Genomic DNA, 16220 nt, shown 5'->3' on the forward strand with positions numbered 1-16220 from the left:
AAAATTTCTGACCCTTAAAAAAGTCTGACTGTCAAATATTTGAACCATATTATTTAGTAGACAGTGCGTCTCATTTTAAGGGTTAAAAATAATATGGTTCAAATATTTGACAGTCAGACTGTTTTAAGGGTCAGAAATTTTTAGGGTCAAAATCCAAAATCTTAGGGTCAGAAGCATTAAGGGTCACAACATATTGAGTCCGCAATCCCAACTATCCACTCTCCACAAATTGTAGAGAGTGGAGAGTAGCCCTACCAAGCATCCGATCCCAACTCCCTACTCTCTAGAAAAAGTAGATAGTAGAGAGTTGGCCTCATTTTAAGGGTCAAAAATAATATGGTTCAAATATTTGACAGTCAGACTTTTTAAAGGGTCAGAAATGTTTAGGGTCAAAATCTAAGGGTCAGAATCAATAAGGGTCTGAAAATATAAGGGTCACAATATATGAATCATAATCTGTAGGGGTTGGAAGGTTTTAGGGACATAACATTCAGCGTTCACAAAAAATTTCGGGTCTGGGGGTTCAAAGAAGCATGAGGTCTAAGGTTCTAAAGATTAGAGGATTAGATTACTCAAGGGTCTAAATCCACGAAGCCCAGAATAGTCCTCCCTTCAGCTATCTACTCTCTAAAAGTACTCATGAGTAGAGAATTGGCCCTGTCATTCCAACTCTCCACGAACTCTCAACTTTCTCTCCACTCCAGGAACAAATAGAGAGTCGAACTATCCACTGGTTCCGCTAGGGTTCCCTCCTATGGTGAACAACTAAAAGAGAAAACCATCTGGATTGTCGATTCCGCCCGAAAAAAGAATTTGTTATCCTACAGTATTTTTCGTTTTTTTCATTAGAGTAATTGAAGGCTGAAAAAAGATAAGTTTATGAATGATAGTATCTAGTTGGAATTTCTAAGTTTATCATTGCTTTCATGTGCATTTTCTTAATTTTAGAATAGATTACTTATAGTTCGAAGAAGTGCCGTCATATAAATATCCTCTCAGTAAAAAACAATCAGAGAGATACTAAATTACGCGGAAAAAAATAGTCAAGTACAATTTTCCAGTTAAAAAAAAAACTGCAATGCTCCAGTACTTTATTCAGTAATAAGAGGATTAAAATAAAATGTTAATCATTGAGTTCATGTTCAGCTTGCTAATTTTAGAATGTATCGATTATGATTTGAGAGAAAGAAGTAACATGAATATTTTCGCAGTAAAAAAACAATATCAGAAAATTTGTTAATTACTCAAAAAGAACAAACTGATATTATAGTTCTTCACTGAAAATTAAGAGTTTTAATGATCCTTCAGTGAATTATCTCGTGTCAAGAGGATAGAAACAATATTTCTTCTTTAAAAATAACAGTCAGTCGTATTTCAGACCATCACTGATCGAAACAAATGATTTTTAAGATGATCAAAGTTGATGATTCGGCGACAAAACGCTGTGAGATGTTCTCCTCGTGATTCCTAATTAATACTAAATTTACAGTTTGCAATTAATGCCGTTGAGTTAAAAAAAACTTATTCATGTAAACGATAAAAGTATAATAAAGTTCATCATTATACTAATTGAGTGAAGATTTTCTCTAATAAATATATATTGCATTACAATAATTAATGAAAAATATATTGCATCACAATAATTATTCAACAATAAAAATATTCTAACTGCCAAAATCCATATGCCATCGTCTGCAAAGCGTCGAGAGGCTAGTCTCGGAACGATTCTGAGATCCAGGAGAGATGCACGACACAGTCTCCCATTCAGAGACGACGATCTCTCTGACCGCTTGGTCGGTCACGCATCTCCCAATAATCTCTGTGGTGGTGCGGAGAGAGATTATTTTTAAGACTGAGACGACGGTCTCCAGCACTAAGAGAGACGCGCGATTTTTCATCCCGGGCTAGAGTTATCCCTAAAGTTGAAAAACAACTCTCGTTTTTGTCCCCAAGACCCTAAAGAAAGCTTAGATTCATCCCTAAAGTTAAAAAATTTTTGGATTATGTGTAGGAATACTCAATAAAAACACATTAGTTTTATTCTTCAAAGTAAAACTCTTTAATGATCGCACGCAGAAGGTATATCTTTCTCCAACGAAGTCTCTAGGACGACTAACTAAAAGTCATGAGAGTTTTCACTCTCTGGACCCATTTGACAAAAGGCCCTTGTTTCAATTTTCTTCAGCCTCTCCTTTGTGACTCACCATGAGGACTGTTTTTCTTCACGTCTCTATTTTCTAAGAAAAGCCATAAATGTCACCCTGAGTGTTTGGGTGGAAAAGAGAAAATGTTTAACTAAACTAAGAAATTAATTTTTGTATTCAGGCATGAATTCCAACAAAAATAACTCGGTTTTGCCCCCAAGACATCAGAGAAAACAGAATAATTTCTGAAGTTAAAAAATAACTCTCGGTTTTGCCCCCAAGACCCTAAAGAAAGCTTAGTGTCATCCCTAAAGTTGAAAAATAACTCTCGGTTTTGCCCCAAGACCCTAAAGAAAACCTAGACTTATCCCTAAAGTTAAAAACAAACTCTCGGTTTTGCCCCCAAGACCTCAGAGAAAACATAGAAAAACTCTAAGTTACGAACTCATTCCAATTCTAGTAAATCCCGAGACATACTCTAGGTTTACGGGAAAAACTGAGAATCCCAACTCTCGGGTTGGTCCGTTAGGGACTCCTCTCATGTTCATGAGGTCCAATAATGAGTCCAACGTCATCAGGTACATACGATTCTGAAGTCGATGAGTGGTGTGAAAGAGACTCAATAGCATCAAGAGACACTGAAGTGCTTGAACTCGGCTTTTTGGTACTGCCATTGATTATTTCCTCGTCTGCGTAACTCTTAAGTGGACTCGTTCGGGGACTGCGTCGAACAGGTGTCACAGGTATTTTTGTCTTGAGGACAAATTCAACGACTGATTTTTGTTTGATAATGTCCATTGCTAGAGCCTTTCTAGTCTCAGTTACGTTGAATTTTTTTCTCTTCCTGCTGGAGTCCATTTTTTTTATCCTCCATGACAGTTTGAGAAAATAATTTTGTTGAATCGTCCGCCACGCCATCACTGTTAATATTTATTTTCTTTAACACTTCTTTAGGTGTACATGAAAGTCAAAGATTACGTTAGAAATTAATAAAAACTGAAAGAATTTACCAAAGAATCGATTCATCTGACTATGCCAAAATTCATGACATGCCGTCAATTGCAATGACTGTCGCCGCTTCTTTTATAGCTTTTCCAGTTATGTGGTCTTGCCACGTCAACTTTACATTTGAGTTTGGTTTGCGACCAGATGATGGAATCAAATCAAGTTTGACGTCTTTCATTTTTTCCCGCACCCACCAAATTAACGCATAACCTTGGTGTTTTTTTGGGGACATTCTGATGAACTCTCAATGCTTCAGTAACATAAAAAAGCAATGCTCATCAACTCAATAATATCAGTGACCTGATGGTTCATACCCAGAGTTGGACTCAGGATAATCTCCACAAACCCAGTCTGGGTTGGGAGGAAACCCAAAGTTGAGATGAGGTGCCGAATGTCGGTTGAACTCTGTACCCAGAGTAGATCCCAAAGTTGTGAAATTGAGTGTTAAAAAAATGTTAAATATTGTTTCAGAGATGGAAGGCAGGGAGGGGGGAATAATAACATTGTTAGAGTGATTCTGGGGTCAATTTCTCATGTAGGAGAGATGCCAAAGGGCATTCCAACAATGTTATGTCAACTCTGGGTTTAACTCTGGACACAGTCTTGATCCTAGAGTATTACTTTTTATTGTTGAACAAGTTGTTGATGTTGTTGAATGAAGAGGTGAGGGCGGGGAGGGGGTCTCATGACATTATTGAAGTGATTCTAGGGTCAATTTCCCACTTAGAGAAGTTGCTGCAGATTATTTCAACAATATTAAGGCAACTCTGGGTTTAACTCTGGACACAGTCTTGATCCTAGAGTATTACTTTTTATTGTTGAACAAGTTGTTGATGTTGTTGAATGAAGAGGTGAGGGCGGGGAGGGGGTCTCATGACATTATTGAAGTGATTCTAGGGTCAATTTCCCACTTAGAGAAGTTGCTGCAGATTATTTCAACAATATTAAGGCAACTCTGGGTTTAACTCTGGGCACAGTCTTAATCCCAGAGTTGTATCATTATTGCTGAACAAGTTGTAAATTTTATTGAATGAAGAGATGGGGGAGGAGAGTTGGTCTTATGACATTATTGAAGGGTCAATTTCTCCTCTAGGGGAGAGAACAAAGGTCATTTCAACAATGTAATAACAACTCTGGGTTTAACTCTGGACACAGTGTTGATCCCAGAGTGTTACTTTTTATTGTTGAACAAGTTGTTAATGTTGTTGAATGAAGAGGTGAGGGAGGGGAGGGTGTCTCATGACATTATTGAATTGATTCTAGGGTGAATTTCCCACTTAGAGAAGTTGCTGGAGATTATGTCAACAATATTGAGGCAACTCTGTGTTTAACTCTGGGTACAGTCTTAATCCCAGAGTTGTATTATTATTGCTGAACAAGGAAATTTCCTTGAATGAAGAGGTGGGGGAGGAGAGGTGGTCTTATGACATTATTGAAGGGTCAATTTCTCCTCTAGGGGAGAGAACAAAGTTGATTTCAACAATGTAATAACAACTCTCAGACAGTTAATTGTTGAAGTTAATTGTTGAAATAACCTCCAGCAACTTCTCTAAGTGGGAAATTGACCCTAGAATCACTTCAGTAATGTCATGAGACCCCCTTCCCTCCCTCACCTCTTTATTCAACAACATTAAAAACTTGTTCAACAATAAAATGTAACACTCTGGGATCAAGACTGTGTCCAGAGTTAAATCCAGAGTTGACAACTCTGGACACCGCCTTGATCCCAGAGTTAAACCCAGAGTTGTTATTATTACATTGTTATTATTACATTGTCGAAATTACCTTTGTTCCTTCCCTAGAGGAGAAATTGACCCTTCAATAAAGTCATAAGACCACCTCTCCTCCCCCACCTCATTTCATTCAATGGAATTTACAACTTGTTCAGCAATAATAATACAACTCTGGGATTAAGACTGTACCCAGAGTTAAACCCAGAGTTGCCTTAATATTGTTGAAATAATCTCCAGCAACTTCCCTAAGTGGGAAATTGACCCTAGAATCAGTTAAATAATGTCATAAGATCCCCTCCCCTCCCTCACCTCTTTATTCAACAACATTAACAACTTGTTCAGCAATAATAATACAACTCTGGGATTAGGACCGTACCCAGGGTTGCCTTAATATTGTTGAAATAATCTCCAGCAACTTCTCTAAGTGGGAAATTGACCCTAGAATTACTTCAGTAATGTCATGAGACCCCCTTCCCTCCCTCACCTCTTTATTCAACAACATTAAAAACTTGTTCAATAATAAAAAGTAACACTCTGCGATCAAGACTGTCCAGAGTTAAACCCAGAGTTGACATAACATTGTTGGAATGCCCTATGGCATCTCTCCTACGTGAGAAATTGACCCCAGAATCACTCTAACAATGTTATTATATATTCCCCTCTCCCCGCCTTCCATCTCTGAAACAATACTTAACATTTGTTTAACAATCAATTTCACAACTCTGGGATCTACTCTGGGTACAGAGTTAAATCGACATTCGGCACCGAACCTCACCTCTGGATTTCCTCTCAACCCAGACTGGGTTTGTGGAGATTACACAGTCTGGGGAACTCTGGGTCAACTCTGAGTGTAAACCATCAGGGATTCATCAACTCCTCCATCTTGCCGCATGTGTTCCCCAGCTGGGTCCCCTACGGGGTTACACTTGAAAACTGGTCATGGCACGAGGCATATCGACTCCCAGATAACTACCGCACACATATAACTGATCACGATGAGGAGACATCTTGATCACCTGCCAGAAGATGCAATGAAGAATTATTGTTTGAGTCGTAAAAAACAAGTGAAGATCTGTGAGAAATTGTCCATGAATTGTTGTAGTGTTGGGACTTATTCGAAAGTACTCACTGAACTTACAGCGCAGATCCTGCAAGCAATAGATCGATCACAAATTCCGATGGGTAGAGTTCAAACATATGAACGTTTATTGAAACACAATAAATTGATTGTTTCTGAAAATTATCTGAGAGACTCCAATACTTAGTCTTCTCACATTCAATATATTGATCATGATGAAGAACAAATGAGCTCAGTTTATTGCTTCATACGAGTCACTCCTCATTGCCAATGCGTAGCTGAATGTGAATGTCAACCGATGCACTATGGGGTAACACGAAAATTGGGATATCGTCGCATTTTTGGGAGCTCGACTGATGATGATGAAAAACAATACGTTTCACTGCTTCACCTCCTCAAATGTCACCAGCAAGGTGAAATTATTGCCGTCCCAGTCAGTCAAATTGTATCAGTTTGCATTTATATGTATGTAGCTGATTGATCATACATTGGACTCTCAATAAATACACATGAACTCGAGTAAGAAAGTCCTCAGGGATAACGTTCTACCAGAAATGTTTTTTTTATAGGATTTAAACTTTTTTTGAAATGTCAATCCATGCGAAATTGTTAATTAAATATTTCTGCGTTTAAACAAATAATGGAACTATTGGAACAAATACTCAGCTCTTGTTTCCAAGTTGTAGTCTGATCCCTTCGAATTTACGAGAAATTCTCTTTTCCTTCAAAATTTATGATTTTTTTCGAAAATAATATCTAGAAGTTTCTGCCATGGATATTTTCAAAAAGAAATAAATAAAAAACAACCAGAATTTCTCGTATTCTTCTAAAATGAATGAGATTGCTGAATTGAGAGACTTCAACGTTAATGTACCACAGTTATAGTTCCATTGACTCAAGACTGATTCAATAATTAGTATCACCGTGTACATCGGTTCATTCGATTTTCTCAGAGTAAATAATTGAATATTATCGATCACTTGATCCCCGAAATATGTTTAACGGTATCTCGATTCTACTCTAGAAATAGTTGGTTAAACGTGGATCTTTCAGATCTTTCCTCTATTAGCTATAAATCTAACACTTTATGGTCCTCGAACGAAATATTTGGGGACATCTCTGTTCTCATAATAGTTTGTGTTCTTTTTTGGTTTATATATCTTCCTTTCCATCATAAGAAAATGATTATGGGTTCATGAAAATTATTCTCATATTCAATGCAACTATTGAATCAAGATCGTAATCGTTTCTGTTCGGTCAAACATTTTTATAAAAATCCTACTAAAGCAGTTTAAAACGTTCCAGTTTTGCTTCCTACGAAGGACAAAAATATTGATAAATTCAATCTCCATTACAACATCTCTAGTATAGCATCTTCAAGTAATCCTGACCACACTCAGAGAAATTTATTGATATGCTAATAAACTTTTGCGGAGCAAGAATTCAAAGAGAAAATCCGTATAGATTTTTTGGACTGTTTTTGGCTCAAATATATGTTTGCAACAGAAATAATTGTATCTCAGCATATGTTGATCATATGAAGAAAATTTTGGACACTAGCTCCCATTTATGTTCTTTTCTTACTAATTCTTTTTTTTTCTCGTTATTTTATATTGCTTTGACCCGGTTAGGGTATACGGCGATGATGATCAAGACTTTAAATGGTTAGATCGCACCATTCTACCCGGCCGGGATTTGAACCCGGAACCTTTCGCATGTGAGGCAACGAACTTACCCACTGCGCCAAGCCACTGGGCCTTACTAATGCTATGTGATAATTATATATTTAGCATCCTATACTCTCTTTGTCTAATCATCAAACAATATTTTAACAAGATTTCCGCATTTAGGATATTTTTTTTCTCTGAAAGTTGACTTGTACACATGTATAATTTGCCATTCTTCAGGATTACCACTTAACTAGGAAAAATAAATATGTAATCATGAATTATGGACAAAGATTCAATTTTCTACCTTACTTGATCATTATAATGTAAAAATATCGATGTGTTTACAGGTTTACTCCTGCATTAATTTAGCTGATCATGTGGTTAATCTAAATTCCAATAAGCTTGAATGGTCATCTTAATGTTGACACACAAAAAAAGAAATTTTATTACAAAATTTTTTTTTTCTACTAAATTTTGACACAATTTTACAAGATAGTTGCATCAACTTTTTTTAGTTACAGCTGATTTTAAATATGAACATAAAAAATGGAATTCTATTGATTTTTTCTATATAAAAAATCTGATAGGTATGAAGAGCGATAAATGGGTTGAAGTAGAACAGTGGTAAAAATTGAAATATTAATAGGGGAGAGTGGGGCATAATGAAACAGTCGAAAAACGATTGTATGACACAATACAAGCAAGAAAAAATTTTTTTTATCAACTTTTTTTTATTATTGACAGTACTGATGAGAATAATAATTTTATGCCACTCATGCCTGAAACCGGCTGGATTACACACTCGACGCTTCGCGTCTCGTGTCTAATTCAGCCGGTTTCAGGCTTCGTGACATAAAATTTTGTTCAGTACTTGTTGGGAAATTTCGTCCTTAACGTGTGTGGTTACATCACTCGCCTTCGGCTCATGCTGTAAACCCCACACACGTTAAAGACGAAATTGCCCCACACGTGCTGAAATATACTATTCCCTTCAGTAGAAATGGACATGCAGTGCGAAAAAATCCCTGATATTCGAAACCCCTATATAGTGTATCGACTATCTCCCCAATGAATCCTATTCCCCTATTAGAATAGTAGACGTTGAGATCGAGATCTAATAGGGAAATGGAATTCTTTCGTACTGCATGTTCATTTCTACTGAATGGAAAATTATTATTCTTATCAGTACTCCCAATAATAAAAAAAAGTTCATAATAGTTATTTTCATCACAAGGTCCACAAAGTATTTTCTGACGAATGTGGCTTTGTAGGCCGAGCCGAAGGCGAGGCCTATAATCACATTCGTCAGAAAATACTTTTGGACCGTGTGATGAATGCAATTTTTCGTCAGAAGGCCCGTAAACAGCGATCAAACCAAGCGAAGCGAGGTTATAATCGCGGTTTACCGGATCTTCTCACGAAAACAAAATTAAATAAATAAAAAGTTGATAGAATAAAATTTTTGCTTGCTTGAATTGCGTCAAACGACTGCGTTTGTCGACTGTTTCATTTTGCCCCATGTTTCTTTTTTCCACACTCTCCCCTAATTAATACTTAATCATTATGTGTTGAATGGATGATAATGTACGTTGGAATAGGAATAATGTTGGATACGTTGAAAATACGTTGAAATTATTCCTCGACGTTAAGAGATTTTCAACGCCGGGAGACCGTTACGTTGAATGCCGTTGAAAATCAGTTGACATTACGGCGGAAAAATTCAGCATCAAAAAGAAATACGTTAAAGACGGTGAAAGAATGTTGAAAAAACTGGTAAAATTTTGACTCGGGCAGGAGAAGATATTTTGTAGGAAAAAATCAGTAGATTCTAATTTTTATGGGTGCTTTCCAAAATGAATTGGTGCCTAATTTTGAGAATCGTCATTCACGTTTTTAAAATCGTAAATCACGTTATTCTGACTGTAATTTACAATCTCAAAAGCCTAATTTACCCGTTTCAGAAACTCGCAAACTACGTTTTTGAAAACGTGAATTACCATTTCTGAAACGTATTTTACCTTCAGATTTTTCGGCGTGTTCACTTGTCCTCCAACATTTGGATCTTTATTTGTAATCTTTAATAAATTCCTGAAAAAAATTATGAGTACTGGATTTGAGTACTATTGTTACTTATATTGAGTTCTGTTGGTACTTTTGAAAAGAACCAGCCAGGTACTCAGTACAAGTACTTTTTTTACTTGTCCCGAGTAACAAAACTACTATTGTGACAAGTACCGAAGTATTCTCACCAGTACCTAGGTACTTAACAGATAATACTAGCATCCAGTTCTTCTGTGACTTCGAGGAAGTACAAAATTTGCCTTTTCCTCAGAAACCCCTTGGTACTAGCTAGAAATACTTTTTCTATTGATCAGAAGTATTTGTTTTTAGTGTACAATATTCCATTCCAAGAAAACCGCCAAGAATTGGGGTCTCAAGAAGGTTTCGGTGGTTATCTACACTCTGAAATGATATTCCGTTTAAAAATATTAATCAAATATTTCTCATATCCTCTCAAACATTTCACCTGTACCTCCCGAACAGAACGATTGATTAGTCTCTATTAAGGGAACATTCAATGGATGGAGTCCGTTACCCCAGCTATCCCATATTCAGCGTATGGAGCCATCAAGGTTATGACGTGTCGGTTGATAGATATACCCACAACGCTTGTATAACTTCTCGGCAAAGTACACGGAGAAAAAAATTCCAGAATTTTTCAGGCGAAATTCAGGCAAAAATTACCGTGCCGTCTGGTAAAGTGGGTTCAATTGTCTAGCACCAGAAAAATTCCGGTGCTGCATAGTAAAAATTCCGGTAACGCACAATAAAAGCTTGATCCCTGACTGTTTTCTATTACATGATAAATTTCATTCAATAGTTAAAAATGAGTAAACATTGTCATTCAGCATATCATCCTATTAATTTTATTTTAACCTCTCCTCCATATCCTCTCTCCCATATTAAAAGCGGAATGCGCGGCAAACGTATGTGGAACGTTTGACAGGCCAATGTATATCTACAGCGTTATACACCTCATGAAGCGAAAATAAAGGGCACTTATTTTATTTCTTAACCGTTTTATCACAACACTAATTAATATTTCACTGAATTGATATTATGAAAAACATTAACCTGGGGTTTCAGTAAGGAGATATGTGAGAGAGGAGGCTAGAGGAGGCGACGGAATAAATCATCTGGTCACGTTGAGTCGATGTTCGTGGTTGCGGAGGGGGGACGAAGAGTACCGAAATCTTACGAATGCGCGATCGGGTCCTAGGATTCTGGTAGAGCACCGGAAAAATTTGCCAGTCAGTGTCATAATTTTTCTCGTATTTCTCGTAAAAATTCACTGTCGCTTCGATTTTACCGTGCTGCACAAGAATTTTTCCCCACATTTATCCGAAAAATGACTCGTGCAACAGTACTTTTTCCTACTCTTTGCGGTACATTTGGCCTGGAAAGACCATCTGAACCAACTTTACTGTGCGGGCACGGTAATTTTTCTCGTACATTTCTCTCCGTGTAGGATTTTCAAAACAGGGATGTCTCTGGCCCACACTAACTGGATAGTGCCATGTCCCCACGGGTTGTGATTAGACTCATTTCACTACGGTGGCACAATGAAATGTTAGAGTGACGTGGAAAATTTGAGAAATAGGACGAACGTAAGCCGAGTCCATTTAATTTGTCAGGAACTTCCTACCTGAATTAAACTTCTAATTAGACTTTTTCGAACATTTCATTTTACCTCTCGCGTTAATGAAAGAATTAATTACAGTGTCTCTTCTCCTTACAATGGTTATTCTCTAGCAGGGAAAGCATTTTCTTTCAAGAATCGCCAGCTAGTACATGGCATGAAGAACGGGATTATCAATTAGTCTGAAATTTACCTCAAATATGTGCCTCTTCGAGTAGAAATTTCATCGAACTCAGGTGAGGTCTTGACTGCAACGTCACGCAGTTACCCAGTAAGGGTGTCATCGGGGACCCCTGATCAACGTCCGATGAAATTTTCTATGGTTAACTGAAGAACGTTATAAGAAATTAAATTAAAAAAACGGAATAAACGAATGCTAAAACAATGAAGAAATATTAAAAATAGCATGGGAAGCGGAATAAACAATATATGAACCCGTGGTTTTTTTCTTTATCCACACTCGACCACTCACTTTGGGATTTTCTTTGATGAAGTTCTTTTCTACATTAAAAATTTACCATCAGAGATTCTATTTGAGCTGCGTGTGACCCTAGGTTTTCGGAAATGTTCCAATGATTTTATCATTTGAACTTTGCAGTTTTGAATTCACTTTGTTATGTTCAACTGTTAAGTAATATATGAAAAATATGAAAAGAATGGGAAGTCTACTTTTGAATAACAATTTACAAACTAGGCGAAGATTTGTAAAAATTTTCAATATTCCAACCTTTTTTTCATTACTCATTTCGTCATTCTATCAATCAAAAAATTATAGAATGACGAATATCATTCGATGAATCATTCAAAATCATAATACATTGAAACCGTTGAAACGTAATGAATGATTTATTTATAATCGATTCAGTCGATTTGGATTTTTACAATATAAACAGATATTTCCTTCGTTTGATCCTTGTGATCCTTAGTTTCTGACCCTCATGACCCTTATTTGGATTCTTACTCTGACCTTTAATCTGACCCTTGGTACCCTTATTTGGGCCCTTAATCTGACCCTTGTGACGCTTAACCTTATGACTTTTAATCTTGCGACCCTTAATCTGAACTTTGTGGCCCTTATTCTGATCCTTAATCTGACCCTTGTGACCTTTATTCTGATTCTCGTGACCCTTATTCTGACCCCTGCGGCTCGTATTCTGACCTTTGTGGCCCTTACCCTGACCCTGATGACCATTATTCTGACCCTCATAAGCCTTATTCTGACCTTAACGACCCTTGTGACCCTTAATTTCGTAGTCTTAATTTCGAATACCAAATTTTTATCACCAGAAGTCGATTTAGATTTTTATAATATAGATAGAAGTCGATCTGGATTTTTAAAATATATAGAGAGCAAGCCCCCCAAGGGCACTTGAAAATGACCCAATAATGCTACCACCGAGTACAGCCTATCAAAGTTGATATTTTTAATACTGTTTAATTATTAGGAGAACCCGACGATATATCATCTCCTCCGCATGACCCTCGTGATCACTCTAGTCACCTCAATCAAGTTCACCATTCCGATTTCGATTGTATATCGAAACTGTCTGACCGTTATTCCTCAATTCTAATTGGTTAATGAGACTTGTGAAATTAATAACTAAAAAACCACGCGCTAATCTCAAAAACTTGAAAGTCACCAATTATTCTTTGCGTCATAATTATCAATGTTCTCATGTTTATCATGCACGACATTTCTTATTTCTTCTTATTCTTATTTCTTCTCTTCCATGTTTTGATTTCAATATAGGTTCTAAATTCTAGAAAACCGAGAAAAGTCCCCGGCTGCTTCGAAAATAATACAAAAATGTCTTCTTTCATTCAAGCAAAACCTAGAAAATTATTCAGTTTTTCAAAGAATTCTCAGATATTCTGAATAATTCATTCTTATAATGCATTTATGAGTATACGAAATTCCATTCATTTGAAAATTGAATGAAGAAAGGGAAGCTCCTCACTAATACATGAGGTGATAGATCAGCGCGCCAGATCGCACACGTCCGTTCTAGTATCAAAAAGAACTTGAAAAAAAAAATGCATTCGATGGACGCTCAATACTCGTCGCATGCGAGCGGTCACCTTCTTTTTTTGTATCGGAAAGAGCGAACGATCAATATTTATCCATTGTATCTCTCGAAATATTCGGTCGAATTGAATTTCTATTTTTCCGGTGTTTCCAATTGCGGAGATTGTAAACATTGATTCATCAATATTTTGTTCACTGATACTATGGGAGTGCTGCCAATTTCGGTAAAACGTAAATACAAGAGTGATCAGTGTCGCGCTGAGAGTCAGGCGGAGGGGCTCACAGACTTTCAAGTTTGAAACGTGCATTCCGAGTTGGATGTAAATAGTGTAGTTACCATTCTCGTGAATCCTGGAAACTTTTAGAAGATGGTCTCCAGCAGTAATCCTTTATTTCAGAGTTCAAGACTTGGGGAATTATTGAAGTCTAAATCTACTTATTATAAAGTTCAATGGAAGTGGCTCTAGAACAAATAAAGACAATTGTTCAAGACGAGAAAAATTTGTGCCAGATTTTTCTCTCTGAGAAACGGCACAAGGACATGTATTATTGAATTCAATTATATGCACCGGGAGGAAAGTTGTTAAGTATACGACGAAATCTGATCAAGACTTTAAATGGATCTCACCATTCTCCCCGCCCGAGTTTTTAACCCGGGACTTTGAGCATATGAGCCAACGAACTCACTCACTGCGCCAGTCTAAGGGCCCTCCTGGATTTCATGTCACTTTAAGGGGTAACAGAAGGCCACCGTTTCCTTGAAATTTTCAAACAAATTTCCTGCTCAAAGTTATCAATATTTTTTAAATGCAGAGCACATTGATCTTTATCATCGCTTCCTGGAAATTAAAGTGCTTTGATTTTTAAAAATATTGATAACTTTTAGCAGGAAATTTGTTCAAAAATTTGGAAAACTAGCGGCATTCTGTTACCCCTTACACTCTAAAAAAAAGTTACTACTCACCAGTACTGAATTCTACTTGGGAGAAGTTTTCTTATGAAAAGTTGGGAAACTACTTGTCCCAAGTACTTTTCATGTCCTTGGGTGAAGTACAATATTTGCTAAGCAAGTAGGAAAAGTACTAGGAGGAAGTACTTTTATTACTTCCTGTCAGCATTTTTCTTACTTCTCACAAGTACTTTTAATGCTTGGAGCAAGTAATTTTTCTACTTCTCGCGAGTACTTTTATGACTTGATTCCAGTACTTTTGGTTGGTTATTTTGTTGGGGAATTTCATATCATTAATTATCATTCTCATTATCGTTCTCATTATCATTATCATTATCATTCTCAGATGACAATGACCAAATTTCATCGAGGGGAGGTTACGATGAGTTTAAAAATCGCGAGATATTCCAGTAAGATTTATCACACATTGATGATTGATTATTTATATATGTTGAAAGACGAAGAATAAGTGGGAAAAAAAACGATTATTTATTGTTTATTTGCCCCCAAGACCTTGAAAATGAAGAAAAATAGCACAGTGTACTCAATTTTTGAGCTACAGGGGTTTGCTTTTGTAAATTTTTCAAAAGAATAACGGTTACGAGCTACTTTTTTTCAAAATTCGACTTCTAAATAGGCAATTTCATTCTTTGTCGCATAATGAAATTGCAATTTTCACACAAGATAGCTCAAAAGATTAATACTTCAATTTTTTTGTTCAATATAAAATATAACAATTATTTTGAGAATCATTTTGCTGGCTATTTCGCATGAATATTACCTTTTTTGTTATTAAAAAAAAGGACTATTTGGAAATTAAATTTGGAAAACTTAATTGGTAATTGTTATTCTACACATCTTTTGAAAAATTTTGAAAAAAAAATCTCTGTAGCTCGAGAATTTATTACACTGGACTGTAGTCCAGTACATTTCAATTTTCAAGCATTTGAGGGGCAAACGAACAATAAACAATAATTTTATTTGCATTAATTCTTCGTTTTTCAACGATCTCCATTGTATGATGAATCTTACTGTAATATTCCGCGAAAATCCATTGGTACTGGATTTGAGTACTATTACTACTTGTCTCAAGTATTTTTTCTACTTTTGAGAAGTACAGCTCGGTACTCAGTACAAATACTTTCAGTACTGATGATGAGTATAGTTGGTACTTGTCACTAGTGCTAATTGTACTTGGAGCATAAAACTTGTATTCAGTCGATTTTCGACTTGGACCAAGTAAAAAAATTAGCTTTTCTCCAGAAACGCCTCGGTACTGAATACAAGTAGTTTTCCTACTTATCAGAAGTAATCTTTTTTTAGAGTGTAAGGGGAGACCGCGGTGAAATTTGAAAGTCTCTGGCTGCTACACAGACATTTGTAAAAGTTTATAATTCGTGTTGTAGGAAAAATTCGTGTTGAAAAAAAGTGGAAAAAATCGAACTCCGAGATGTTCGGAAGGTTGTAAGGGATCAAAACGGATCAAAATTTTCGACCTACTGATCTGAAATTCGGGTTACACTTAGTTGAGATCTGCACAAAAAAAACAAAGACTGATTTTGAAAATATTGATTTTTTAGATGTATTTATATTTTTTCTCCGCAGTGGTAAGCCCCAATTCATTATAATATGGCCGAAATTTAAGTCCATACTATCTGAAGAGAAGACCGCGGTGAAATTTGAATTTACAATTCATTTAGATAGTATGTACTTGGATTTCGTCCGTATAACTAATTAGAGCATATCACTTGGGAGAAAAAATAAATAAATACATATAAAAAATCAATATTTCTAAAATCCATTTTTGTTTTTTTTGTGCATTCCAAAACGAATTGGTGTCTAATTTTGAGAATCGTCATTCACGTTTTTGAAATCGTAAATCACGTTATTCTGTCTGTAAATTACAATCTCAAAG

This window comes from Diachasma alloeum, unplaced genomic scaffold, assembly GCF_001412515.2.
Source record: "Diachasma alloeum isolate Michigan unplaced genomic scaffold, Dall2.0 Dall_scaffold_00543, whole genome shotgun sequence".
Lineage (NCBI taxonomy): Eukaryota > Metazoa > Arthropoda > Insecta > Hymenoptera > Braconidae > Diachasma > Diachasma alloeum.